The sequence below is a fragment of the Protopterus annectens genome, chromosome 6.part1, assembly GCF_019279795.1.
Source record: "Protopterus annectens isolate FY-2018-M chromosome 6.part1, PAN1.0, whole genome shotgun sequence".
In the NCBI taxonomy this organism is placed as follows: Eukaryota; Metazoa; Chordata; order Ceratodontiformes; family Protopteridae; genus Protopterus; species Protopterus annectens.
The window spans coordinates 498,165,805-498,193,246 of NC_056738.1; positions in this window are offsets into that span (position 1 = coordinate 498,165,805).

A 27,442-nucleotide genomic window follows, 5' to 3' on the forward strand; every position below is an offset into this window, starting at 1 on the left:
GATGTTAGCTCTGAGCATGGAGATGTGGTGTTTGCTCTAGTTACCAGGCATTGCTGTTTGGTAAAACTGACCCAACATCATGTATCCCAGTATTCTGTGAAGTACCCAGAGATATAGTTAAGTATGTTGGATAGGTTTTTAAGACCTGGACCCCATGGATACCTCTTAAGGTGCTGCATACCACCACCAGCTCTGTCTGTAACAAGACAGTCTTATTTTCTAATTACTTTCAGGATCTTGGCCTGGCATTTCTCATGAAAAGTTGGTTGCTTGATGACTTCAGCCTGTAACCACAGTTATACCCCTTTTCTGGGTTCTTCATGATTCAGTGTCTTGGGAGTGACAGTATCAGGGGATGGGTGGGTGGTGTGGTGATCTATTTCAGGTATGTATTCAGTGAATTCTACCCTCCCATACTTAATGTAACATTTTCAACTGTTCAGCCAAAAATATTAGAAATACTGTTTTTAGAGTTGCAAACCTGTCTGTAAGCAAGCTATATGCATGTTGTTATACTTATTAATTTAGATTGTTGTAGACATAATGTGGCTTAAAAAGACCCCAGTGTTTGTACTAGTGCTCAGGAAAAAAATTTACTTTGTAGGGTTCAGAGTATGCCTGGCTACACCCTTGATCTAATTTTAATCACACCATCAGTCGAACTAGGAAAGTAGTGGTGGGAATGAAAACTTCTCTCCGGTAATCCTGCAAATAACAGTAAGCTGCTGGCTCCTCCCCATCTGCCATGTACCCTGTTGTATAAAGACATTTATTAGGAGTTTATAGACTTCATTGTTAGCTCTGTGTGTAGGTCCACTAAGTGAGTGGGTAAATGACTTCAAAATCTAGGTCGGTGAGGAGTCCATTGCCTTCATTTACAAAATGCTGTGTTTTATGTAGGGATTTGTCTTCACTCAGGTAGCTACCACTGTAACATGTTGATCAGGGCATATCTAGTTAGGTGTTCCAGCTGGGTGTGTCAACATTTGACTTTTAGGTGCAACCAGATCTGTTGGCTGGATCTATCACCTGGTTCAGTTAGTGGCAAGCCATTGTCAGTTACAGCCCCCTTCCTGTTGTTGAACGTGTGGAATACACCAACCTGAGTGCAGTAACACTAATAATTTTACCCCTGCTTTCATCAGTTCCTTTTGGTATTGAACTTGGGTGACCTCCTTGCAGAGTATTATAAGGCTGTTAGTTCCCTCTGGACCTTCTTGCCCCATTATTTGTATATCCTGTCCTGTTCACTTTGTCTCTCAAGTCGTTATTATAATGGCTTGTACTTAGCATCTCAAGCACATTACTGTTTTTAAATTTGAGCTAGAATGTCTTTGTGTATGCTCTACATTTTGAGTATGGTTTATCTGTGATATTCATACTTGCCATGTAGAGTACATTAAGGAAGTAATATCACATCATGGAGGCTCTCAGCTATTACCACTGGTGAAGTTGTATTTTATTAAGTTTTACACATCATGTGTGGAGGTCAGTATATGACCAGGAGTGGATGCAGGAGATTGACAGATTTTTTTTTTAATGAAGCAAATGGTATATCTACTGTAATCCTGCACAATATTTCCATGTATTACCTGATTTTACTTGGCTGCAAATAACGGAATATACTCCACAGTTGTAAGCGACTGAATAGCATAAAATAATACTTGGAAAGCACTTCTTTGAAAGAGACAAAGAAAGAAGAAATGAAATGGAGAAAAAAGTGCCATCAGTATGCTAAAATAAAATATTGAATGGATATTCACTATAACGTTTTGACATGCTCTTTATTTATTTATTTTTTGGGGCTCCTCACAGCTGAATTTCATATGCTGCCATTGTTTTTTCCTCATTACATGGTCCACTGAATTCTCCAGACTGTCTATGACCCATGGCTGAGACTAGTGAGAAGATCAAGGCAAGCTGGTGCAAAATCAAACTGCTGCCAAGGCATGTTTTTATTTTCTATTAATATCCTGCCCCAGGGAAAGACATGCTATGGGCTAGCTGGCATAAAATCCTGCCTATGCAGTGACTCAACCACAGCTTTGCCCCATGAAGGACAGCGCCTCCTGCTGTATCTCTAGCCTCCAACAGGGATCAACCATGATGGTGAACCCAAGCACATGTCTTTCCCTAGGATTTGCTTGTGCCCTCAAGTGTCCGAGCTGCTAATCAAATTCAGGTCACTTAGAGCTTTGTACCTCTGAGCCACTGGTGTAGTCTAACTCTTTGACATTCCCTTTGGTCCTAACAGACTGAAATGGGAAATAGGGAATACAATATAAGCACATAATTACCATTTGTTTTGTCATTTATTTCAAGCTTCACTCACTTCATACCCCAGTAACTCTGTAATCTGTAACTCAAAATGCTTGAACCACACCCCTTATGCCCATGCCTGTAGGAACAACAATAAATGCCAGGGATTCACTAAACAGTGGTCAGCCTGTAACCCATATCCATTTGCACTGTAAGAATCTGGTATTCTTCTGGTTGGTGTTGTATAAAAAAAAGGAATGCTACTTTATTTATATAAAATTGTGTCTGGTTCTGAATGCCCCACAAAAACAGTATGTTTACAAATATTTCCACAGTTGTTGTATACAAGGAGTATTCAGAAACAAATAGCAGATAGTGTTAAGTGAAATAGTGTAATGAGTGGCAACATGCGGGGAAGAGTCATTCAAAGTTATGTAGAGCAGCTGCACTACTGGAAAAATAACATGGCATGCAATGTCTGCAAATAACAACATAAAACATGCAAGTGAGTATCAGAATAGTAATAAGAGACATCACATATACAAATGATGAAAGAAAATATGGAGGAGCAATTCAGTAATATATAAAATTATTGTGATAAGCCACAGTGATCATTTATTCTGAATGCTAGGATTTCACTATAAAAGCTTCAGTCATGTTATGATGCTATGAGTAGTTTCAGGATTAACAGAGCAGCATATGTTAGTGGCCACTTTCAGAGCTAGTGTCTACGATGTGAGTCATTACCTTTTGTGCCACAGACAGGTCTCCCATTCACTAACCATCACTTCTATAATTGGGACATTGTCAATCACTACCATGTGGACGGAGATATCGTGCAGGAATTAAGACATGTACTGCCCTCACATGGAATCAAGAGAGATGCATGAAATGCCTGTCCAAGTGGATATAAAGGTCTGTGTAGTATTAGCTATCATTACTATGGAGAGTTTCCAACTTCTGACAGAGGACTCATTAGAAGTTTTTCAAGTGACAGCCTCACAAAATATACACCAGTGTCTTGAGGTGATGTTGTGGTGTGTACAGGAACTTGGTTTCCATGGGCAGCAGAAGGGAGAGAGCTACCACTACGTGGTATAGGCATTCTGTGACATAGCCCTTTTCCCTGAGGCTCTGCCTGCATCCACATTGCTATCAAGACCCCCACCTGCTCCACATGGCATTAGGCATATCAACTGAAAGGCATTCCACTCCATCAGATACCAGGTTTATGTGAAGTGCATAAGTTATTGTACACAATCTAGGCAGTTCCCATGATTCTGCAAAACAACAAAATAAAAAAAGGTGGGCAGCCACAGAATAACTGTATTACCTAACATCCCAGCCCAAAATCCTTCTGTGAAATAGGAAAAGGGCATCAATTTATTATAAGCATTCTGTCCTAAGTTTGGCACTGTACATTCATCCTGTCTCCTATAGCTGTAATTGTCAGCTGGTGTCAGGATTATGTTGTACCAATAGCTATTTGTTGTATGTTTTAGAGTAGCCAAGGAGCTTTAAGTCAACAGAATGAACTGTCTGTGAAGACATGACTGGCGGTCTTTGGCCCCACTGTCTGTTTGTCATCGGCCCCTGTTAGCCATTCAGCCCATTCATTCTGAGGTGGAGATCAGCTAGGTGGGACCATCATTTAGCCAGCCTTGAAGGATGATTCATGATTTTTTTTTTTTTGAGACCTTATTCATGTGTACATTTTAGCAAAGTGCTTGAGAGGAGACTTGCAATCGACTGACCATGAAGACTTCTATAAAGCACATTCCTTTCAAGCAGCCTTGCCCTTCCCCCTGAATATGGGAGGTGGTTTCCCTGGTCAGCACCAGGGGAATCACACCTGTCCTGTGTCCTCTAGAGTGTGTATAACCCTCCCTAGTTACTCTAGGGGAGAGTGGACTGCACCCCTTCAATCCTCCCCCTCCCTGCTTGGCTACTTCGGTGCTGAGGCTGATAAACGAGCCCTGGTCACCTGAGTTGTACTCACGGCTCCATACCTTTGCACCACAGAGTCAGGCTTAAGTTTGCATTGTATTTGTCTGTCACTGCTTCTTTCCTCATAACCTCCTTCCTCTCTGCACTCCTTCCTTATTACCCTTCTCTGTCCTTCTAAATAAAAGGGAAATAAACATCTGTTCTGCAAAAAATAAAAGTATTCCCTTCTCTCACACCTATCTTCTTTTTGGGTTGTCCTCCTCTGTGTTCCTCTTCTTGCTCTCCCTCATTTCTACATTTACCATCCTCCTCTTTCCTCACAGTTTATATGATGAAATTAATTGGTACTTTTGAGGTGGTGGCCTGAATGAGCTACTGTCAGTACCCCTGTTGCAGCTATAGGGTGCTTCATTGTGCATGTAAATGCACATACCATCTGGTATACCACTTGCCTATCCTTTCCTTTCCCTTAGGTCTTGTGTCCAGCTGTAATACAGACTTTTCAGTAATATGGAAGCTGCTATCATTACTGCTGTGTTGTTTCACTATGCAGTGCTGTCCTGACATGATGACACTATGCTGACATTCACACACACCTAAGCAGCAACTGGCAACGTCATAATAAATACCCCTTACACTATTTGCTGCTATGTGATGGTGGTATGCTTTTTTCTGAATACACCCCAATAGATTTTTATTGCAAAGAAATAAACAGGTCACAAACACACACAAAGAACCTCAACCCAATTGTTGTGTTTCTGTACCAGACTTCATTAGGTGAATTAAGGTGTTGGACTGGATTACTGGAATTCTTTTGACCAGAATGCCTCTGATAAGCTTTATTATAAAATCATTCTTCAGATTTTGCCTTGAAACACAAAGACACACACATACACATGCCAACAATATAGAATAAGCTCCGCAAATTGTGCTTGTGTGTGTGTGTTCATACCAGTTTGTGTGTGAAATTTAAAACTGAAAACAAATCTTTAGACTTGGTAGGTAACCTCAGCCCTCTTTGAATTTGCTTAAATAATGTATTGAAATGGGTTAAGAATCATGTTCATGGATCAAGAGACTAAGTTTTATCACCTAGAATGTGTCTTATGTGCACTTAGTTTCATCCCGTGTGACTTCAGTTTTGCATTCCATTCCCCTATCTTTTGCTGAGGTTCTTGCTCAGAGTCTGCCTTTAATGCTACACCATCTGCATACAGCTGATTTGTAATGACACATTGTCTGCATACAGCATGTTTGTTTACCTCTTCCCTCTGACCTAATTTCTAATGTAGTCCATCACCAGTAGGAACAGCAGTGGGCTCAGAGTTGAACTCTAGTACACACTCTCTCCCACTGGGAACCCCTCTGTGAGACCGAACACTGTTCATACTTGAATCATTGGGTCCTTGTATATAGCTTGCACTAATTTTGCCTATGTGTCTGGGACTTTAAACCACCACAGGACTGCTCAAATCAGCTTTCTTGGAACCTTGTCATATGCTTTCTCCAAGTCTAGGAAAACCCTTTTAGAGTCGATCCTCATCTCTAGCTTCTTCTCAACTATCTATCTCACCGAAACATTGGGTCAGTTGTGCTGCATCCTCAAGTGAGTCTGAATTGCTCATGTCCTTTCCTACTTTCTACTACTCTGCATATTTGTTTATCAATCACCCTGTCCAGAACTTCAGTGTGACAGGAGTTTGATACCTCAATACTGCTCACAGTTGTGAATGTCCCTTTTGTTTTTGAACACTGGCACTAGTGTACTTATTCAGCTGAATTGCTGTGCTGTATTAATTAAGTTAGCTAGGGAACAGTTATTCTTTAGACAGTCAGGAAATACAGTGAGATTAGTTAAGTATTGTTTTTCTGCATGTGTTAGAGTCTGTCCAACTGTGCTATTTTTATTACTGTTGTGATTGAAATTCTGGTGTTTATTGTACTTAGAAAACATGAGAACACTAAATATTTATTTTATTATTTATTATTAAATGTTTTTATATTTTTCATTGTGACTTGTCTTTTAGTGAATACTTTTAAACATCTTGAGATTACTTGTGCTTATTTTAGTGACACTGTGGCCACTCTGAAAAGCTTTGCTGCTTTGACTACAGTCTACCATTTGCATTAATATTGATTTTACTCAGTATAACTGGATACCCTTGTAAGAGTCTGAGAGTGGTTGACTGTTGGCAGCGTGGTTACCTTATAGTCTGGGCAGAAGAGGCACAACTAGTAAATCTGTACCAGCCTATCTCAGGAGAGTGTGTGTATGTGTGAAAATCAAATACCCAGGCGTGGGTGCATCAGCTACCTGGAAATGGGATACAGTGGTCCAAAGTGAGTCTTGTTTGTGATCTGGAGAGACAGAGAGTCCAGTCCCAGGTTTGGCACGTGTTCTCTGTTTGCTCTTGGGGGAAATTGTGCTTGATTCAGAGAGCTGCCTCCGAAAATACTGTGTAAATTCATTCCTGTTTTTAGTGACTGTCTCTTACCATGTGTGGTGAGAATTGAGGCTCCTTGATTACTGGCCAGGGGTAGAGATGGCTGTCACAACACGTACAATATATAATTACATGCACACACATAAAATCAGCATATGCAAATTTATACACCCATATACATCTTTTTATCTGTTTAGATATGACAGGTAGATTAAATACATATTTACTCAGTGTACTGAGATACACTTAATAGGATTTGAGCTCTAAGCAGAAAAAAAACAAGAATTCCACATGAATTTGAATCTTTTTTTTCTTTTTAGCTGGACGAAGTAAGAACAGTATCTGTTCTTTGCATAGTTTGCAGACTGATTTGCAAGACATTTGTCTCTGATGGACAGTCTTACTTTTTAAAATGAGACTTTTAATGTGAAATTTGTCATGTTAAGGGGATGAATATTTTGTTTACTTATTTGTTGAGCATCTTTATTAAGTCAAAACTGAACCAGAGACATGGGTACAACTGAGTTAAAAGAAAACAGAGTATAGTGATATTTCTCATTGTTTTCATGCAGTATACATACATATATATACATATAATGTTTTCTTTTTAACTATTGTCATTCACTCCCTTACTTGCATTGATGAATTCCTGCCTTCCGTTAAACATCAGTCCTCCTCCTAAACATTATCCTGCACGTGGAAAAAACAAAAAAACGCAACAGAAACACAGCGTGTGTATCCTGTATGTGTTGTTCCCAAAAATACCATTTATTTCTAGGTAATTTGTTGCTTCCCTTTTCTAAAGATCCAACCTGCAGTTCTTAACTCCTTTACAATATTCACTACTTCAGATTTTTATTTGCATTACTATGGACTGTAAAAGTTTGTTTTTCATAGGTAAAAAACATTGTGAGATATGCAAGCACAATTCCCCCAGTACATATAAAAGTCCCATCCAATTTTAATAAATGTGTGCATTTTTATGGTATAGTTTTGAATTTTTATTTTTGATTTTTTTTTAATTTTTGCATTTATTCTTCAATGTCATGGCGCTGTGGTAGCGTTGCCGCCTCACAGTAAGATGTTGTCCTGTTCGATTCTCAGCTAAAGCGTCTTCTGTGTGGAGGGATGTGTGAATGGGCGTACCTTCGTTGAAGGTTGTGCGTCAGAGCTGGCAACTCAGTATGTAAAAATCTACTGCCAATCATTAGCGGACCGGAGTTCCGCTGTGGCGACCCCTAACCGGGAAAAGCCGAACGATACAACAACATTCTTCAATGACATATGCATTGATGCTTATAACCATTGAAATGAATGGATGTAATCATCTCCCTCTCAATCTATATTTGTGTATGTATGTATCTATATATAGATAGATGTAGAGATATATATAAACAGAGATGATTATACTCATTATCAAGATTGTGTGTATAGTGGTATAAAAGATGCAAGAAAGACCAGCAAAGAACAACTGCCTCATGTACATGGACAGCCCTCAACTACTACCACCTAGGAACACAATTTGTGAGAGACGCAAATACATCAAGCACCTAGTGTCATTGCTAACTCCTCCACAAACCAGTATATCTGGCACTGAGAAGGTTGGCAACATGAACACCACACCTCAGACACCACTCATACCTACACAACACACTCCCACATATGCTGAGGCCATCAACAAAAGTATACCCAGACAAAAGAGACCTCTGAGGCACAAACATATGCAAATACCACTTCCCACCACACCACACATAGTCCACACTCCTGTGTCTCACAGCCACTAAGGCCTAAACATAAACCCAACCTATTAGCCATAGGAGACTCCATTGTGAGACACACAGATGTGCCCTTCACCAGGCTGGATAAGGAGAAAGTCACAGTTGTTTGTTGGGTGCCAGAATCCACCATATCACCAATGCAGTCAAGTCTCTCAACAGATACTGTTATGACTCTGTCATAGTCCATGTTGGAGTGAATGACTTGAGATGTATCTCCCTGGATTATATGAAGAGAGACATGATTGAGCTTGCTGAGTATGTGTCCAAGGCAGGTATGGCCCTGGCCGTAAGCAGCATTCAACCGTCACCCAGAATGATGCCTCAATACAAACAGAAAATTATTGACTTTAACAACTGGCTTAGTTTCTGCAGTCATTCAAAGGGGATCCAGTACCTGACAGCCTGGGATGACATGATTGACAAGCCACAATACTTTGCCAGAGATGGCCTGCATCTTTCTCCCTTGGGCTTCAGGCTCCTGGCAAAGGCTCTTGCCACCCCCATAGTGTCTTTTTCAGGCAACACCATGAGGTCAAAACTACCAACATGAAAATTTCATCAAAATGTAAATTAAAGGTTATGCTGCTAAATGCTAGGAGTCTGAACATGAAACTGCACTCATTGCAAGCATTTTTAACCCTGGAAGAAGCTGACATTTGTGCAGTCACAGAAACCTGGTTCAAAGGTGCGGAGAGCACCCCAGCCATACCAGATTACTCATCCTATCATTCATTCAGACCACAAGCCGTAGACAGCAAAACAAAAGGAGGTGGAGTTGCGATATATATATAAAAGACCTACATACCTCTAGGCTGGTCAAACAACACAATGCACAGGAAATACTCCCGGTGCAGTTAACAATTGATAAGATCCCTATTCAAATCATAGCTAGCTATAGGCCTCCAACTCTGGCTCAAGATGCCCACTCCACCTATCTGGACCTCTTCGAATCTATCAAGATTCAACCCTTTACCCTGATCCTGGGCGACTTTAACTAGCTAACAATAGATTGGAAGAAATACTCATGCCAAAACACAAATACCCAAAGAGTCCTTGATTTCGCCAGTGCAAATGCCTTGGACTAGTTGGTTGACACCCCCACAAGAGGTGAAAATATCTTGGACTTGCTATTAACCAACCTGAGTAACTGCTCCAGCATCCCTATGGTGTCATCATCCCTGGTAAGATCGACCACAAACCAGTCACTTTCGAAGTCACCATCTCCCCGTCCCCTCCCCCCTCAGCTAGGGTCAAACAAAAAAACTTCTCTCCTGAGGGAAGGTATAAACAGCTTCACAGCCCCGTCCCACTCCACATAAACTAGCACATAGTCCAAACGTACACCAAAGTACTATATGAGCATTTATATAGCTGCACGAAATCGGGAATACCAGACAGGACAAAATCATCCTCCTCAAGGAAAAGTAAACCTACCTGGTGGACATCAACAATAAATAAACTCTATAATAAAAGGAAAAAAAAAATGCTGTCCAGGACCAAGAAGGAGCAGGTGTCTAAGTGGAAGCAATCTCTCCTTAGCCTGAACAAGCAAATAAGAGCACTAGTGAAATCCTCCAAAGCAAATTTCGATTCCAAACTGGTCACATCTACTAAAGACAATCATAAGGCTTTCTTCACATATGTCCACAATCTCAAGGGAAGCACCCAAATCTGCTCAGAGCTGGTGGTAATGTACACCACATACACAAACCCTGTAGATATAGCCAACCTGCTGGCAGACAGGTTCAGTGAAAACTTCACTTCTCTGTCCCCCTCATCAGTAAAACAGGACATCCACAGTACCTGCTCCCCTCCCCTTATCTTTAGGGAGCAAGTTATCACTGCCCTCTCAAAGGTAAAAACTACAGCCTTCATGGGACCTGATAACATCCCAGGCTGCATCTTACATGAACTCAGGCAGGAACTTGTACCACCATTAGGCATCCTATTCACTCAAAGCCAGAGTAACGGGTTCATCCCAGCTGAGTGAAGGACAGCTACTGTCATCTCTTTGCACAAAGGTGGAGCATCCACAGATCCAGGAAATTATAGACCCATCAGCCTAACTAGCCTGATCTGTAAGGCCATGGAGTGGATTATCATGGACATCATTAACAAGAACATTGGCAACCTTCAGGCACTTGATCCCACACAGTTTGGTTTTGTCAAGGGGAGGTCATGCATGTTAAATATGGTTGACTTCTTTGAGACAGTCACCAAGGCCATAGACAAGGGGAAGACGGTGCATACCGCCTACCTTGACCTGGCCAAGGTCTTTGATACTATTCCCCACTTGGGTATAATAGAAAAACTCTCAACTAGGCATCAATCCATATGTTGCCAGATGGGTAGCAAACTGGCTCACTGATAGAACCCACCTAGTCAAAATAGGAGAAGCCACCTCAAGTAGCAGACCCATAACAAGTGGTGTACCCCAGGGATCGGTCTTGGGAACCTCTGCTGTTTGGGATATACTTCTCAAAGTTGCAGGCCAAATCTAGTGGGCTATGGCTAACCAGGTTTGCAAATAACTGCAAGCTGGGTGCTGCCATCAGTTCCCCTAGTGACGTGGACATCCTGCAAGAGGGTCTCACCCAAACAAATGACTGGTGCCAGAAACATGGCCTCAAACTGAATGCCAAAAAAATGCATCATCACTTTTGGGGAGAATGATGTCCCCACAAATTATCACATTGATAATAAGGCACTAAGCACGCAATCAGTTGTGAGGGGCTTGGGAACCTAGGTTGATAGCAAACTGACTTTTGACCACCATATTGCCTCCGTTGTACAGAAAGCTTTCTACATGGCCCACCTCATTAGTAAGGGTATCTCATCCGGGGACAATGTGGTCATAAAATCCCTGTATTCTTCCCTTTTATAAGGCCCATTATTGAGTACAATGCCCCCTGGAGAGATCACAGAGGTTCCTCACCAGGAGAATCCAGGGCCTCAAACATTTACCCTACACATGTAGGCTAAAGGCTCTGTTCCTCTATTCAGTCTCCCACAGACTCCTCAGAGGTGACCTCTGTCACAATCTCAGACCCCACCTTGATGGGACTGCTGTATATCTGAAAGTCAAGCTCCACTCGAGTAACCCACACACGTGACCTCATTTTAACACTTTTCAAGCACAACCTGGATAACTGGATGGGGAACAGAAAATACACCCCCCGGGATTCCACCTGTATCCCTGCTGGACAGGGGCATCGCTGCTGACTTGTCGGAACACTGACTAAATTCCTGGCTAGGCTTGTAAGGGCCTCAGGGCCAATAGCCTAGTAACTTCCTATGATCCTATGAACATTTTCATTTTATTAAACAAACGCAAAATAAAAGGCTGGGCCTGCCTTTTCTAATATTTAAATTACCTGTTTAGTTAAATTCGCCCCCTCCCCCCTGAAAAAAGGGACATTCTAATTTGCAGGTGGTAGCACAATCCAAGTTAACTTTCCTCCTCCAGATTTCTTGCACAAAAATGTTCAGACTTCTTCAGGTTATTTTTTAATGTTCTCCCGTTTGCTACAGTGAACTCAACAGAGGTGATTTTCCAGGCACAAACTGCCACTGCATTGACCCAACTTCTGCAACTAATAGAACAAACCCTTCTTTTTATGCACAACTTTGATAGGCTAGTTGGTTTACTTATAACAATTCCTATGGGAACCCTGTATCGTGAAGGTAAAAAAAATGTATCAGCCTGCTTTAAAGGAACATTCATCCATCCATCATCAACCCCTTTTCCCATTTTGCACATGAGGTTGGGGTGTCACCAGCAGTAACAATCATCTCGAGACAAGGTTTACACCCCCCCGGGTGGCTAGCCCTGCCACGGTAGTTCATTCATATTCTAAAGGAACATCACTGTTTACAATATTTTCAACTTATTTACAACATTCTGTTTACATCATTTTGACACATTGCTTAGCAAGAACCACCACACTATGCTTATATTGACCCCCCCCCCCAGTGGAGATCCTTCGATCTTGTATTAACCTGTTGGTCCACTGCAAATTATGGGGTATTTGCAGATTGCCAGATCTGATTCAGTAATTAATCCCTCTTCCAAGTGCTCAAGTTCTTTTCCTGCTCCTGTAATGCACCTGTCCCTTCTGTTCGCTCAAGTCTTGTTTGGCACTTAATCTGTACTGCTAAGATAAGTACTAGATTAAAAAAATGCCTTTTTCAGTTCCTTGTAGCCATCCTTGAATTAAAAAAAAAAAAAAAAAAAACTTTTTCAGCTCCTTTTAGCCCATCTTGAAGATTCTTCTTCACAGTTTAATTCCTTTTTCTACTTTAGGATAAAACAATATACAAAAAACCTTTTATCTACTTCCCAATGCCCATCAGTAGGTGTGGAGGTCTAATCATTTTTCTGTCATTTCAATTAGCATTTTTATGTCTGAATTTAGATATATAACATGAAGCTTTATTTTTCTACATTTTGTCAGTAATTGTGGTACTTTGTTGTTCTTGTTGTGACTACTTTTCTGCTTTCTTTACGGATGAGGCCTTTAGAAAATGTCCACTGTTGGTATAAAATACTACCCCAGGAAGCTCAAGACCTCTATGCAGTAAGTAGGTGGCCAGAGTATTTCCAGGCTACCTGTGACTTCTGTAAGGGCTTTGACCCTCTTTCTCTCCTGGAAAAAAGAAGGAATTAATTTTGAAGGCTCTTTTTTCTTCCTCCCCTTTAAAATTAGCCAAAGAGAAAGACAGCTATAAAGACAAATAAATAGAGATGGAGAGAAAAGAAGAAAGATAAAAAGAAAATTTGACAATTCTGTCTCATCTTTCTCCTTCATTAAAAGTCTTTGGGCTGGCTCCTCGCTGGTGGTCTTGGTGTTGACTACTTAGGTGCTGTCCTTCTTTCTGGTGTCAGGACCTTCCCACAACACAGTGATACATTCTGATCATTTCCCCAGAAAGATGGCTAGCAGCCACTGTTCTGAGAGGGAGCTTTCCAGGCTGTTCAATTTCTGCCCTCCCTCACTTCTCCCTTAATTTGTTTAATCATCTTTATTAAATTATCACTTAAGACATAGGCAAACATACATTAATAGAAAAGAAAACAATCCATGTTATTTTTTCCATTTACATACACTATGAATCACATATTTTTCTCTTGTTTATAATTATCATCAGTATGGCATTACGAAAATTGCTGAATTCCTGCCTTCCCTCAAACCTCACGCCTCCTCCTGAACATTATTTTGTATGTATTGTTCCCACAGTTTCCATTTATTTCTATGTAATTTGCTCCTTCCCTTTTCTAAAGATCTGTCTTCCAGTTCTTTTATCTACTTTATAATATTGATCATAGGAAGTTACTAGGCTAATGGCCCTAGGTCCCGTTGCAAGCCTAGCCAAGTTCTACCCTTATTTCCACGATCAGCACCTATTGCCCTGTCTGAGAAGGACACACGTGTAACCCCTAGGGTGAATTTATGGTTACCCATTCAGTCATCCAGATTGCATTTGAAGAAGGCCAATGAGGTGTTCAGTTTGACATGAAGTGGTAGTCTCTTCCAAAGGTGTGGTAACTGTCACTCATCTTATATGCATTAAGATGATGAGGCTTGGGTGTTCATTTAAGTAGTTTATTGTATCCAAACACATCAGGATGAATGGCAGGAAGATTGAACTTAAACTGTCTAATTAACTGACGACATGGTCGACATTTCACAATGTCGGAACACATATGGCCAAGACCATATGATCGACATTTGAAATGTTGACCATGGGGAACCGGCATCTCCGTACAGTGCGGAATGGAAAGACTTCCATTTCCACACAGTAGTGTGATCTTGGAGTTAGTATATTAAAGTTACGGGGGTGTGGGGGCCAGAGCCCCCCTACTAGCATCTTTAAAGTTAATTTTATTCTTTTTATTTTGGTCTACTTGTATGTTCTGCATTTCAAATGTCGAGCATATGGTCTAGGCCATATGGGTTTTGACATTGTGAAATGTCGATCATATCAAGTAGACCCAACTACATACATGCATGTTCTCACTCTGGCCGCACACTCAAAATGGCACTCTCGCTTGCACATGCTTAGTACTTATATGCACATGACCACTGACAGGAATGATTCTTAAAGGTATACAGTGGATATAAAAAGTGTACATACCCCTGTTAAAATGCCAGGTTTTTGTGATATAAGACCACAATAAATAATTTCAAGACTTTTTCCACCTTAAATGTGACCTATAACCTGTACAATTCAATTCAAAAAACAAATCTGTTGGGGGGAAAAAATATAAAAAATAAAACTCGTTCAATAAGCTGGTTGCATAAGTGTGCACGCCTTTAAACTAATACTTTGTTAAAGCACCTTTTGATTTAATTACAACATTCGATCATCTTGGGTAGGAGTCTGGCAGCATGGCGCGCCTTGACTTGGCAATATTTGCCCACTCTTCCTTGCAAAAGTGCTCCAAATCTGTCAGATTGTGAGGGCATCTCTTGTGCACAGCCCTCTTCAGGTCAACACACAGATTTTCTATTGGATTCAGGTCTGGGCTCTGACTGGGCCATTCCAAAATTTTAATTTTCTTCTGGTGAAGCCATTCTTTTGTTGATTTCGATGTGTGCTTGGTGCCATTGTCATGTTGAAAGGTGACATTCCTATTTATCTTCAGATTTCTAGCAGAAGCCTGAAGGTTTGGGACCAAAAGTGACTGGTATTTGGAACTGTTCATAATTCCCTCCACCTTGACTAAAGCCCCAGTTCTAGCTGAAGAAAAGTGACCCCAAAGCATGATACTGCCACCAAAATGCTTCACCATGGGGATGTGTTCTTTTGGTGATGTGAAGTGTTGTTTTTGCGCCAAATGTACCTTTTGGAATTCTGACCAAAAAGTTCAACCTTGGTCTCATCAGACCATAACATATTTTCCCACATGCTTTTGGGAGACTATGTATTGTTTTGCAAATTTTAGCCAGGCTTGAATGTTTGTATGAAAAGGCTTCTATCTTGCAACCCTACCCCATGCTCCAGACGTGGAGATTGTTGTCACATGTAGTACACAACCAGCACTTGCCAGAAATTCCTGCAGCTCCTTTGATGTTACTGTAGGTCTCTTGGCAGCCTCCCTGACCAGTTTTCATCTTGTCTTTTCATCAGTTGTGTCGGGACATCCAGTTCTTTGCAACATCACTGTTGTCCCATATTTTCTCCACTTTTTGATGACTGTCTTCGCTGTGTTCCATTGTATATCCAATGCTGTGAACACTTTTTTTGTACCCTTCTCCTGGCTGATACCTTTCAACAGTGAGATCCTTGTGATGCTTTGTAAGCTCTCTGCAAACCATGGCTTTTGCTGTAGCAAACAACTGAGTAAATGTCAGGAAAATCCTACTAGGACAGCTAAACTTTATTTGGGGTTGATCAGAGTCTCTTTAATTGATGGCAGATGTGTACCCAAGAAGACTGAATACTATAATTAAATCAAAAGGTGCTTCAACAAAGTATTGGTTTAAGGGTGTGCACACTTATGCAACCAGCTTATTGTACGTTTTTTTATTTTTATATTTTTTCACCTAACAGATTTGTTTGTTTTTCAAATGAATTGTACAGGTTATAGGTCACATTAAAGATGGGAAAAGTTTTAAAATGATTTATAGTTTTCTCATTTTTTTATATCACAAAGACCTGGCATTTTAACAGGGGTGTGTACACGTTTTATATCCACTGTATCAGTGTGGCATTGGTGAGATTTTGTGAGAAACAGGATCCACTGTGACAGAGCAACAGATGACACAAACAAAAAATACTTCTGCAGGAAAAACTGCCAGAAGCTCCAAATAAAATTTGCATTCATTAACACAACAGATTTTTGAAAAACAGTATATAGATCAATAAACTTTGATCTTTTTGGAAAAAGAAGCATCTGAGGAAGTGCAAAAATATAAACAACAAAATCTAGAGATATTTGAAAAATATAAAAAAGAAATATGGACATGGGAAAGTGAGAGAGATTTGATATGGTGCAATAGTTATGCAAAGGAGAAAGCCAAGTTAACTAATATAGAGAAGGCAGCCCCAAAGATATTTAAAGAGAAATACAGGCAAAGGGATCCAGATATGGAAAATTTCACAATAAAAAAATTAATATCACAAAGATGGAATGTGGAAAAGAAGATTAATAAAGCAGAAGTTAAACAGAAGCTGAAGTTATGGAGTGCCTGTGCAGTGAAGGATTTTATGTAGGAGGTCTAACAGAGACTGCATCACAGTATGATGGAGTGAGTCCCCAAAATAAGGAAAAGCAAGAAGATCAGGAGACATCTGAAGAAGAAATATGGACATGGGAAAGGAAAAGAGATTTAGTATGGTGCAATATTTATACAAAGGAGAAAGCAAAACTAACCAATACAGAAAGAGCAGCATCAAAGATATTTGAAGAGAAATACAGGCAAAGGAATCAGGATATGGAAAACTTTACAATACAAAAAATAAGACTAAGAGGAAAAGGAGATTAGTAATGGAGAAGTTAAAAAAGTTAGGGAGCAGCTGCAAAGAGAAGGATTCAGTGTAGAATATCGAATGCAGAAAGTACCCCAACAGGATAAAGCAATGGATATCCAAATTCAGTGGAAACCAGTGGAACAGAAAGCAATTGATCAGGTGCCATGTCAAGATATTTTGGAGCCTTCCACAGGAAGCCAGTATAAACATTCACTTGAAGCTAGACAGCAAGGGAAGGAACAGGAAACTCTGATGCAGTCAATGCTGAGGAGTGATAGGCCAGTGAGTTCCCATATGACAGAGCAGCAGATGACACAGGATGAAATTGAAGAGAATGTGCCACAGGAAGATGCAGAACTTTCTATAGAATGCCCGCAGGAAATGGAAAACAAAGGGATGTGCCCGCAGTTTGGAAGAAAATAAGCTCAGAGAAGAGTTGCTTAATATAATGGACATGCATAGATATATTAAGATCAATGAGAGAAATAGACTGCAGAAGATCAATAAAACCCAAAAAGTAAGAAGTCTGATAAAACAAATGAATGCAGTAATTAGGACTGTCCATAGAGATCCATGTGATGTAACAGAAGTAAACAGGATATGCTACTGTGCTGCTAAATTAATAACTGATAAAGTTCTACCACAATATCACAGGGTAGTGAGGGAAAGGAAAGGGAGAAATCAAATACCATCATGGAAGTATCAAACAGAGAAAACTATTAAGCAATTAAGACAAGAAGTGTCACTATTAGATGATTATAGAAGAGGGAATAGATCAACAAAAATACTAAGAAAGATAGATGTGATTAAAGCAATGCACAGTATTAGAACAGACCAGGATCTATCATGCACTATCACAAATAAAGTAAAAATTTCAGCACAGTTGGAAAAACTTAGAACTATTGTTCAGCATCTACTTCTCAGAAGTACAGGCCAACATGGGAGGACTTTGGCTGACAAAGTTTGCAGACGACTGCAAACTGGGCGCCATAGTGGAAAGTGCATCGGACACGGATATCCTTCAGAATGGACTCACGGAAACAGATAGCTGGTGCCAGCGCCATGGCCTGAAGTTAAACGCCAAAAAATGTATAGTCATACCCTTCGGGAAAAACAAGGTAACCCCAAGCTACCATATAGGTGGCAATCCACTAAGCACAGAAGAGGTTATCAGGGACCTGGGGACCCAGGTTGACAGTGGCCTTTCTTTAGACACTCACGTTGCTAAAGTGGTTAGAAAGACCTTCTACATTGCCCACCTGATCATGAAGGGATTCACATCCAGATCTAGTGAGGTCATTGTTCCCCTGTACTCTTCACTTATCAGACCAATGATCGAGTACAATGCCCCATTCGGGATGTATCTCATCCGACATCTGCAGCAATTGGAGAGACCCCAAAAGTTCCTCACCAAAAGGATAAAGGGACTCCAAAATCTGTCATATGCTGCCAGATTGAAGAAACTCCAGCTCTATTCAGTCGCATACCGTCTGCTCAGAGGTGACATGTGCCTGACATACAAGGCCATGTCCAACCCGGAATTAATGGACATGCTCCACCTCAAAAAATCCAAATCCACCAAAACCACTAGAGCAAGCGACTTAAACCTTAGCACGGATATAAATAGGACGTGCTGGAGGGATAGATTTATCACTCAGAGACTCCCTATGCTGTGGAATAGAGTCCCGGTCCATGTGAGGCAGAGCACCTCGCTGGCTCTGTTCAAGAGAAATCTTGACCTGTGGATGGGAGATCGTAGGTTTACCCCAGGAATCATCTCTGTGTCACTGCTGGACAGAGGCACAACAAACTAATGGGCACAGTATTTTTTCATATAAGGGGTGGCGTAAGCCACAAAAATGTGGGCTAGGCTTATAAATGCCTTAGGGCAGATAGCCTAGTATAAACCTATGAACCTATAAATATAAGGGAAAAGTACAAAATAAGCAAGTTATTGATGACCCAAAAATGTTTTATAGAGAACTGGGAAATAAGGTAAAAGGAACTGAAAGACTGCCAAAAAAAAAGGAAGTAGATGCATTTTGGAGAAGTATCTATGAAGATCCTGTGGAACATAACAACGATGCTAAATGGATAGAAGAAGTAAAAGAAAGAATAAAAAGTTTAAAGGTACAGGATATGAAATGGGATGAAGTAACAGCCAGAGAGATTGAAACAGTTAAGAAAAGCCTCTAACTGGAAAATGCCAGGCCCAGATGTAGTACCTAACTTTTGGTTAAAATTATTGACATCTTTGCACGAGGATTTAGCCATGAGTAAGAACTATTTATATGTGCACCCCAAACAGACACCACACTGGTTAACAACAGGCAAAACAATGCTCTTACTTAAATGTGAACCTGCAAGCTACCCTAAAAATTATAGACCAGTAACTTGCCTTCTGACAACGTATAAACTATACACAGGAATTGACGTTGACAGAGTTTATAGTAATTTAGAAGAAAACTCAATTATGGCAGTAGAACAAAAGGGCAATAAAAGAAAGTCATATGGAACAAAGGGATCATTTGTTAAATTAAGTTATAGTGGAGAACTGTAAAAAGGGGAAGAATCTAAGTATGGCATGGATTGACTACAAAAAAACATTTGATAGTATCCTACATTCATGGATAAAAAAAAAAGAGTATTTAAAAAATGTATAAGATACACCCTACACTGACTACATTACAGTGACTATGAAACAATGACAGCCCACTTTGCAATTAAGCAATGATAACGGACAGATTATTATCCCAGGGATAAAAATTCAAAGGGGGGTATTCCAGGGTGATTCTCTGTCACAATTGCTCTTCTGCCTTCCCATTAAGCTGTTTACTTAACCGCTTAGGCCATGTTTACAATTTGGCTCCTAGAAAACAGCAACGTCTAATGACTTCTCATCTTCTCTTTTGTTGATTTAAAACTGTATAGCTCATCAGATGAGGAACTGAAAGCAAAGCTTCAGGTTGTCAAAACTTTTCAGATGATATTAGAATGTCATTTGGTCTTGATGAATGTGCAGAAGCAACCTTAAAAGCAGGAAAACTGCATCAACTTAATGTGATATAAAAGAACTTGAGCAAGAGGGAGTGTATAAATACTTGGGGAATTGATGAAGGATCAGCAATAAAACATGAACAAATGCAAATAAAACTCAGTAAGGAATACTTTAGAAGACTTAAATTAATCATGAGAACAGCATTGACTTATAGGAACAAGATCAAGCTATAAATCAATTTGCTCTTCCTGTCCTAACTTACTTTTTTGGAGTAATTGATTGGACCCAATAGATTAGGTATTAAAACAAGAAGGATGCTTTATGTTCACCAAATGATTTATAAAAATCAGTATATACCAAGATTATATATTCCCCATTCCAAAGGAGGGATGGGCCTCCTTGAAATTGATTACATGTATAGATCTGCAATTGTGGGACTCCACACATATCTACTGACCTCACAAGATCCAAATGTAGTGAAAGTTTTGAAACATGAGGAGAACAAATCTAAGATGACTTCTCTGCTTAATTTAACAGAAGCATATTGACGTCAAGCAAGAATGGAAATCGAACAAGAAGTAGATAAAAACCAGGCAGCAACTGAATGTGCCAAAAAACAAAAGATAGAGTATAAGGTGAAGGATCAGATGAGAAGGCAAGAAATGTGGAAAAATCATAAATATAGTTGCAAGTATCAAACTTCTGGAAGATCCTCATGTTGATCAGGAACAAACGCGGGAATGGTTAAGGTGAGGCAAATTCAAATCAAGAAATGAAAGGTTAATATTAGCAGCCCAAGATAGTGGGCTACGTACATGCTGGTTTACAAAGTCCATTGAACATGTGGGGGAAACAGACAAGTGTAGGTTTTGTAAAACCAAATTGGAAACAGTCACACACCTTGTTGCTGGTTGCGACACACTAATGGCAGAAGGACTGTATACTGAAAGGCATAATATTGTGGCAAGACTATTGCACTGGGGATTGTGCAAACATTATTGTATCGAAGTGGCTGAAAAACACTGGAAACGTGAGCCACAAAGCATCATAGAAAAGTATGAAGTTTATATCGCATGTGATCACCCATTACCAGTAGTTCAAAAGATAGATGCTAGAAAGCTGGATATAGTGGTCCAAGAAAAGAAGACAAAAGTAGCATTGATTATTTAAATCACCACACCCAGTGACTATAGTGTCTTGCATACAGAGAGACAGTCATAAAATACCAGGATCTGCAGGCAGAAACAAGAGTAATGTGGAAGAAAGATACCCAGACAGTTCCAATAGTAGTAGGAGCAACAGGTCTTATAAAAAAAGAATCTACAATCATCTTTAGATATGTTACCAATCTATATAACCCTGTACGAATTGCAGGAGGAGTCATTACTGGGCACATTAGAGGTGCTGCGAAGAGCACTTTTGGCTGACATCAAAGACTGAAACAATGCTAATTTCATAAACTTTAATCTTACTTTGACTTAGGAATGGGGTCCATTCCCATCATGGTATTAGAAACCCAAAAGATTTGCAGAAATTAGGAAAAAGGGATAGAACTACAGTCTTTGTCACAGGTAGGATGCTGTAACACTGGTACGAACACTGGTAACAAATGTTTCTGATTTCGTCTGGATTCCATTCCTTGTGATTCCACAGTGTACGATCTCAGCCCTTGACACAAGCTTTTCACAAATCTGATGCAATCAAACCTTTTGACGTCTGCATCCTCACTGTCTCCCCTTTTTGTAAAGAAAGGAGCAGTTTGTTGGTTTTATCATAGTAAGACTCCTGGGACAAACGCTTCTTCAACAGTTTGTCTTTTACTGTTTTGTTGTTCTTAGCACATGGAACCAATAAATTACTGCTGATTGGTAGTGTGGTTATGGTTTGTCTCTATGTAAGTCTCTGGGCAGGTGAACCAAGATGATTACCACAAGGAATGTTTCTGAGATTTAACAAATTTAGGAAAACATTGGTATTGTCATGTCTGGATTTCTCTGACAGCTGTTTTGCACTTTGAACTGCATGTTCAGCCAAGCCGTTGGACTGAGGGTATTCAGGACTACTCATAGTATGAACAAAGTCCCATGCTACTGCACATTTCTTGAATTGCTGACTAGTAAACTGTACACCATTGTCAGAAATAGGTGTGAACTACCATGGACAGAAAAATGTCTATTCAGCTTAGTAATGACGGTACTGGAAGTTAGGTTGGGAAGTAGATCAATATCGGGCCAATTTGAATAAGAGTCTACTAACACCAAGTAATGTTGACCATTCCGCTACTGTTGACCAATATAGTTCAGGAATCTGGTTTAAATGAAGTGATTCTTTGTGTTGATGCGGCTTTGTACTGTTACATACTGAACAAGATGAAAAGTACTTTCTCAATATCTCTTGACACAGAAGACCAAAAATACTAGACCTCTCACCCTTCTTTTGGTAGAATCAGTTCCTGGTGACCATTGTTACAAAATCCTCGGAACAAGAGTACATTCAGATTTTGTATCATCACTTTAGGACCTTTCATGATGATACCATTGTCTGCCAAAATTTCATCTCTGTATGGAAAATATTGCTGCACTTTTACTGGTAAACAAGATTGCTTGGAAGGCCATCCCCGACTGATAAAGTGGTTTATCTGACAGCTGAGAGTCATTCTTTAAGAGGGTAGACCAGTAACCTATGTGAGAACTCTTACCCAGACTAAGATGCAATATGCCCAGACAGAGAGAGAGCTTTTGGCAATTGTGTTTGCATGTTTAAAGTTTCATGACTATATTTATGGTCAACCTAACCAGATTAAAACTGATCACCAACCTTTAGTTAGTATTTTGAGAGCCTATGCATACAGCTCTAGCTAGATTGCAACGTATGATGCACAAATTGCAGAAGTACAATTTCACTCTTGTTTACACAAAATGCAAACTTCTTTATCTTGCTGACACCTTAACCAGATTGCCCAGAAAAAAACATAGAATAAAATTAATAATAATGAGCAACTTAATTTTGAGGTCATGGAAGTGATAATTTTTTCTTCCACATGTCTTGATGGGCTCAACTCACACAGCTTCACATCCAATTCTCCAGAAGATAGGTTCATAGGTAGGTACTAGGCTATCAGCTGTAGGGCCTATACAAGCCCAGCCAAAAAGGTACCCTGGCTTTTGCCACCCACGAATGACCAGGTTACATTTTTGCATGTCAGCTCCCTTAGCATTGCTGTAAGTTGGCTTAAATCTGGAATGAACTTGCCTAGATAGTTGACCATGCCAAGAAACATTGTAGGGCTTGAACATTTATGTAGACCTGACATCTCGAATTGCTGTCTGCATGGAAGGATCTGGTTGTAAGCCTGAACTGGTAAACAAGTGACCAACATAAGTAATTTCTCGTAGTCTGAACTTATACTTCTGAGGATTCAGCTTAAGGTTCACTTCACATGCTCTTTCCAGAACTTTCCTGAGGTTTCTGTCATGTTCAACTTCACCGTTGCCTCCTACTAGAATATCATCTACTATAATAACACATGGATAGCCCAAATAATTTGCTAAATCGCACACTGAAAGACTTCACTGGCAAAATTTATTACAAATGGCATTCTCGGAAGTCTGTATCTTCCAAATGGCATACTGAATGTGGTTAACAATGAAGATTTTCGGTCAAGCAAAATTTGTCAAAATGAACTGTTTGCATCTAAGACAGAGTTTGGCATGAGGGCAGCAACCTCTTCGATTGTGCGCATTGGATGACGAGCCCTTTTTAATGCTTGTTCCGGATAAGTTGGCCTTTTGGATAAGTACATATTCTGATATCATCTGAGCTTTTCTTTTGAGCTACTACCATGGAGGATACCCATTCAGTAGGTTTTTCTACTGGACAGATTACTCCTAGCTGCACCATTTTGTCTAGCTCAACTTTGACTCTGTACTGCATAGCTACTGGAACTTCATTGAGTACACAGCTGGTAGTTTGCCTAGTTTGTCTGCAAAAATATCAGCATACTCAGGAAAAATAGTTTAGGCAAAATTTGAACTGTCATTCAGGCTTACACGGTGGACTTCTTTATTAAATGAAAGCAGTCCCATTTTCAAACTGTCTCTGAGGCCTAATAATGACTGCATGTGTCTCTTGCCTACATAAAATTGTAAAGTCATAGCTGTTCCCAGCAGAGTAACATGAAAGCACTACTTAGCCTTCGGTTTGAATCTCTTTACCGCCATAAGCAACAAGGTTCACACACTTTGTCAAATCAAGTTGCTCTGTAGCTTTTATTCTAGGAAACGTTTCTGCTGACATAACATTGCACTTTGAGCCAGTATCTGCTTTGAGCTCTCCAGGATTCCCATTAATCCAGACAGTATAAAAGATTTAATTCTTTGCCCACAAATCTACTGCATTAACTTTTCACCAAGCAGAGACACACCATCAATATAAAAAGTAGGGACACAGCTTTCTAATTAATCATCTTGCCTCTTGGAATGCCCTCTTTTAGTAAAATAATGTGCTTTATTTGATTTACAAAACCTTTTGAAATGATTCCACTTATTTCAAGAATGGCACTTTTCTCGTTTGGGTTCATGATTACCACCACAGTTATGACAGTTGACTATGGGGTTTGCTATGGGTTTTGCTGAGTCACCCCTGTGCTTTGCTGCATGTACCTTTTGGTCTTACTAAAGTAGCTCTGGGTTTTATTGAAGTGATCCTACCACTAGGCCTGTATCTCTTAACCTCATGCTGCATGCTATCTACATGAGCTGTGGAAGGTACTAGAAGGCTTGCTTTCTCATTTGTGAGCATACTTGTGTGCCTCTCTGTAAGCTCGTATATCTGACAAATCTCAATGGCCTTATTTAACATCAAATCACTGTCTTGAAGTAAAATCTTTCTCACTGTGTCATTGTTAATACCACATACAAGCCTGTCCTTTATCAACTCATCTCTTAAGGCTAAAACATGCAGATCTGGTGATTTATTTCTGAAATCCGTTATATATGCTGCAAAAGTTTCACCAGACTTTTGATTCCTTGTGTAAAATAAGTGCCTTTCCATTGTAATATTCGTTTGGGGGTTATACCTTCTTTAAATTTACGTTTTAAGCACTCAGGATCTTCTGCGTTTCAGCCGGTACCACAGTATGGCGATCTTCCCCTCCCCTGCAAACATAGCAGGTGTATACACAAATAAACAGTCTCTTTCAATGGCTTCTGAACCAGCTAAATTAAGCAGAATAAATGCTTTTGTATGGATGTCTTTGTTATAAAAAGCAGCCTGTATGAAAATAATCATATTCCTCCTCAAACACTCTCCAGTTTTCTGCAAAATTCTTATCAAACACAAGCGGAGCGGGTCTGCAAAATCCTTCTGCCATGCCACAGAATACAGTAAAACACAATGCATTTTTGGCCCTTGTAATTATGTTAGAACATTCACACACACTAGGTGCTAGTAATAATATTCAAATGTGCAGTAAGCTCTTTGAAAGACTGTACTCTGCGAAATATGCTTTCAAGTAACTGTATTTTGCAAAATAACTGCACACACTTGCAAACTTTGGATATTTCGAATAGCTTTAATTAATACGAAAAAGTAGTACATAATAAAAAATATGGTCATTTTTCCCTTTATTTTTTTTTTTTACATTTTATCCGATTCTGATATTGTTTCAAATGTTTTCATAATTATTTTGAATATTTTTATCAATATGTTGCAGTTTCAGACATTTCATTTAATAAGAAATTTGTTTGGAGTGTTCTGAGTGATTCATTTTATATTTGTAGCAAAAGAAATAATTTAAGCAACTTTTAGTACCAGGAATTTGTTTCTGATCTGTTTTGTGAGTCGTTTGAGCAGTAGGGATGATCCACTCCTATATATTCCTGCAACTTTAACTGGTTGCCTCATGGCTGCGTCTCTGCATCCCATTCTGACACCATGTCACTTGTCTTATGTGCATTAAGAAGACAATGAGGCTTGGGTGTTCATTTTAAGTAGTTTATTGTATACAAACACATCGGGATGAATGGCAGGAACATTGAACTTAAACTATCTAACTGACTGACTACATACATGCATGCTTCACTCTGGCTCCACACTCAAAATGGCACTCTTGCTTGCATGTGCTCAGTACCTATATGACGTGCCCACTGACTCAAATGCTTCTTAAAGGTATTTCATGCACTGTTATGTACAGTAACCTCTGAGAGACAAATCTTTCTCTCCAGCTGGTTCTATTAATGTCACATGCCAGGTTAAGGTCCTTAGAGTGAGTATCCCGTGTACCATTTGACTTGTGGATATGTGGCATTTCCAATAAAGCAAGGTCAGAAATTGCCTTATATGCAAGGCAAAGATTGCCTCTGAGTAGTCTGTATGAAACAGAATAAAGTGACAATGATTTCAGGTGATCCACATAGACCAGATGCTGATGACCTTGAATTTTCCTTTTGAGGAGCCTCTGTGGTCTCTCCAATTGCTGCAGTTGCTTGGAAAGGTATATACCAAAAGGGCGTTGTATTCAATTATTGGCTTGATGAGGGAAGAGTACAGGGAGGTTATAACTTCTTTCTTTCTGGAGGCAGTGCCCTTACCTATGAGATGAGCAGTGTAGAATGCCCTTCTTACCACTGTGGAGACATGGTGATCAAAGATAAGGTTGCTGTAAACCTGTCTGGCCAGGTCTCTCATCACTGAGTGCTTACTTAGGGTGTTGCTTTTGATGTGGTAGTTAGCATCGCTCTTACCAAAAGGGATAATACATTTTTTTGTATTGAGTTTAAGGCCATGACTTTGGCACCAATCATTTGTTTGTGTAAGACCCTCTTGTAGGATGTTGACATCATTTGGTGATTCTATGACTGCTGCCAGATTGCAGTCATCAGAAACTTTGTCAGCAACAGACCTTTATTTTTTGCTTGTACTTCAGAGAAATAGGTTCCAAACAGTAGCGGTCCCAAGACTGATCCTTGTGGAACACCACTGGTTACAGGTCTGCTGTTGGAGGTGGATTCCCCAACTTTGACTATATGTGTTCTATCAGTGAGCCAGTTAGCGATCCATCTAACAATATAAGAGTTGATATCTAGCTGGGTGAGTTTGTTAATGATGCCTGGTTGGGGGATAGTGTCAAAAGCCTTGGCTAAGTTTAGGTAGTCTGTATGCATAGATTTCCCTTCATCCAGGGCCTTGGTGACTGTCCACCAGGTTTAACCGGCATGATCTCCCTTTGAAAAACCAAGACTGAGTAGGGTCAAGTGTTTGGAGATTACCTATATCTTTGTTGATAAGATCCATTATTCACTCCATGGCCTTGCAGAAAAGGCTAGTCAGACTTATAGGTCTATAGTTCCTGGGGTCAGTGGAAGCAACACCTTTTCTGCAAGGGAATAACTGTGGCCATTTGCCATTCAGCTTCAGACTGCAACTTTAACCCCCCCTCATCCCAACCATACCCCCCAAAATACCCTCAAACATAACTCTCTAACTGAACTAGGGAGCATGTACTGACTGCACTCACTACTGCTAAGAACACGGCCTCAGTG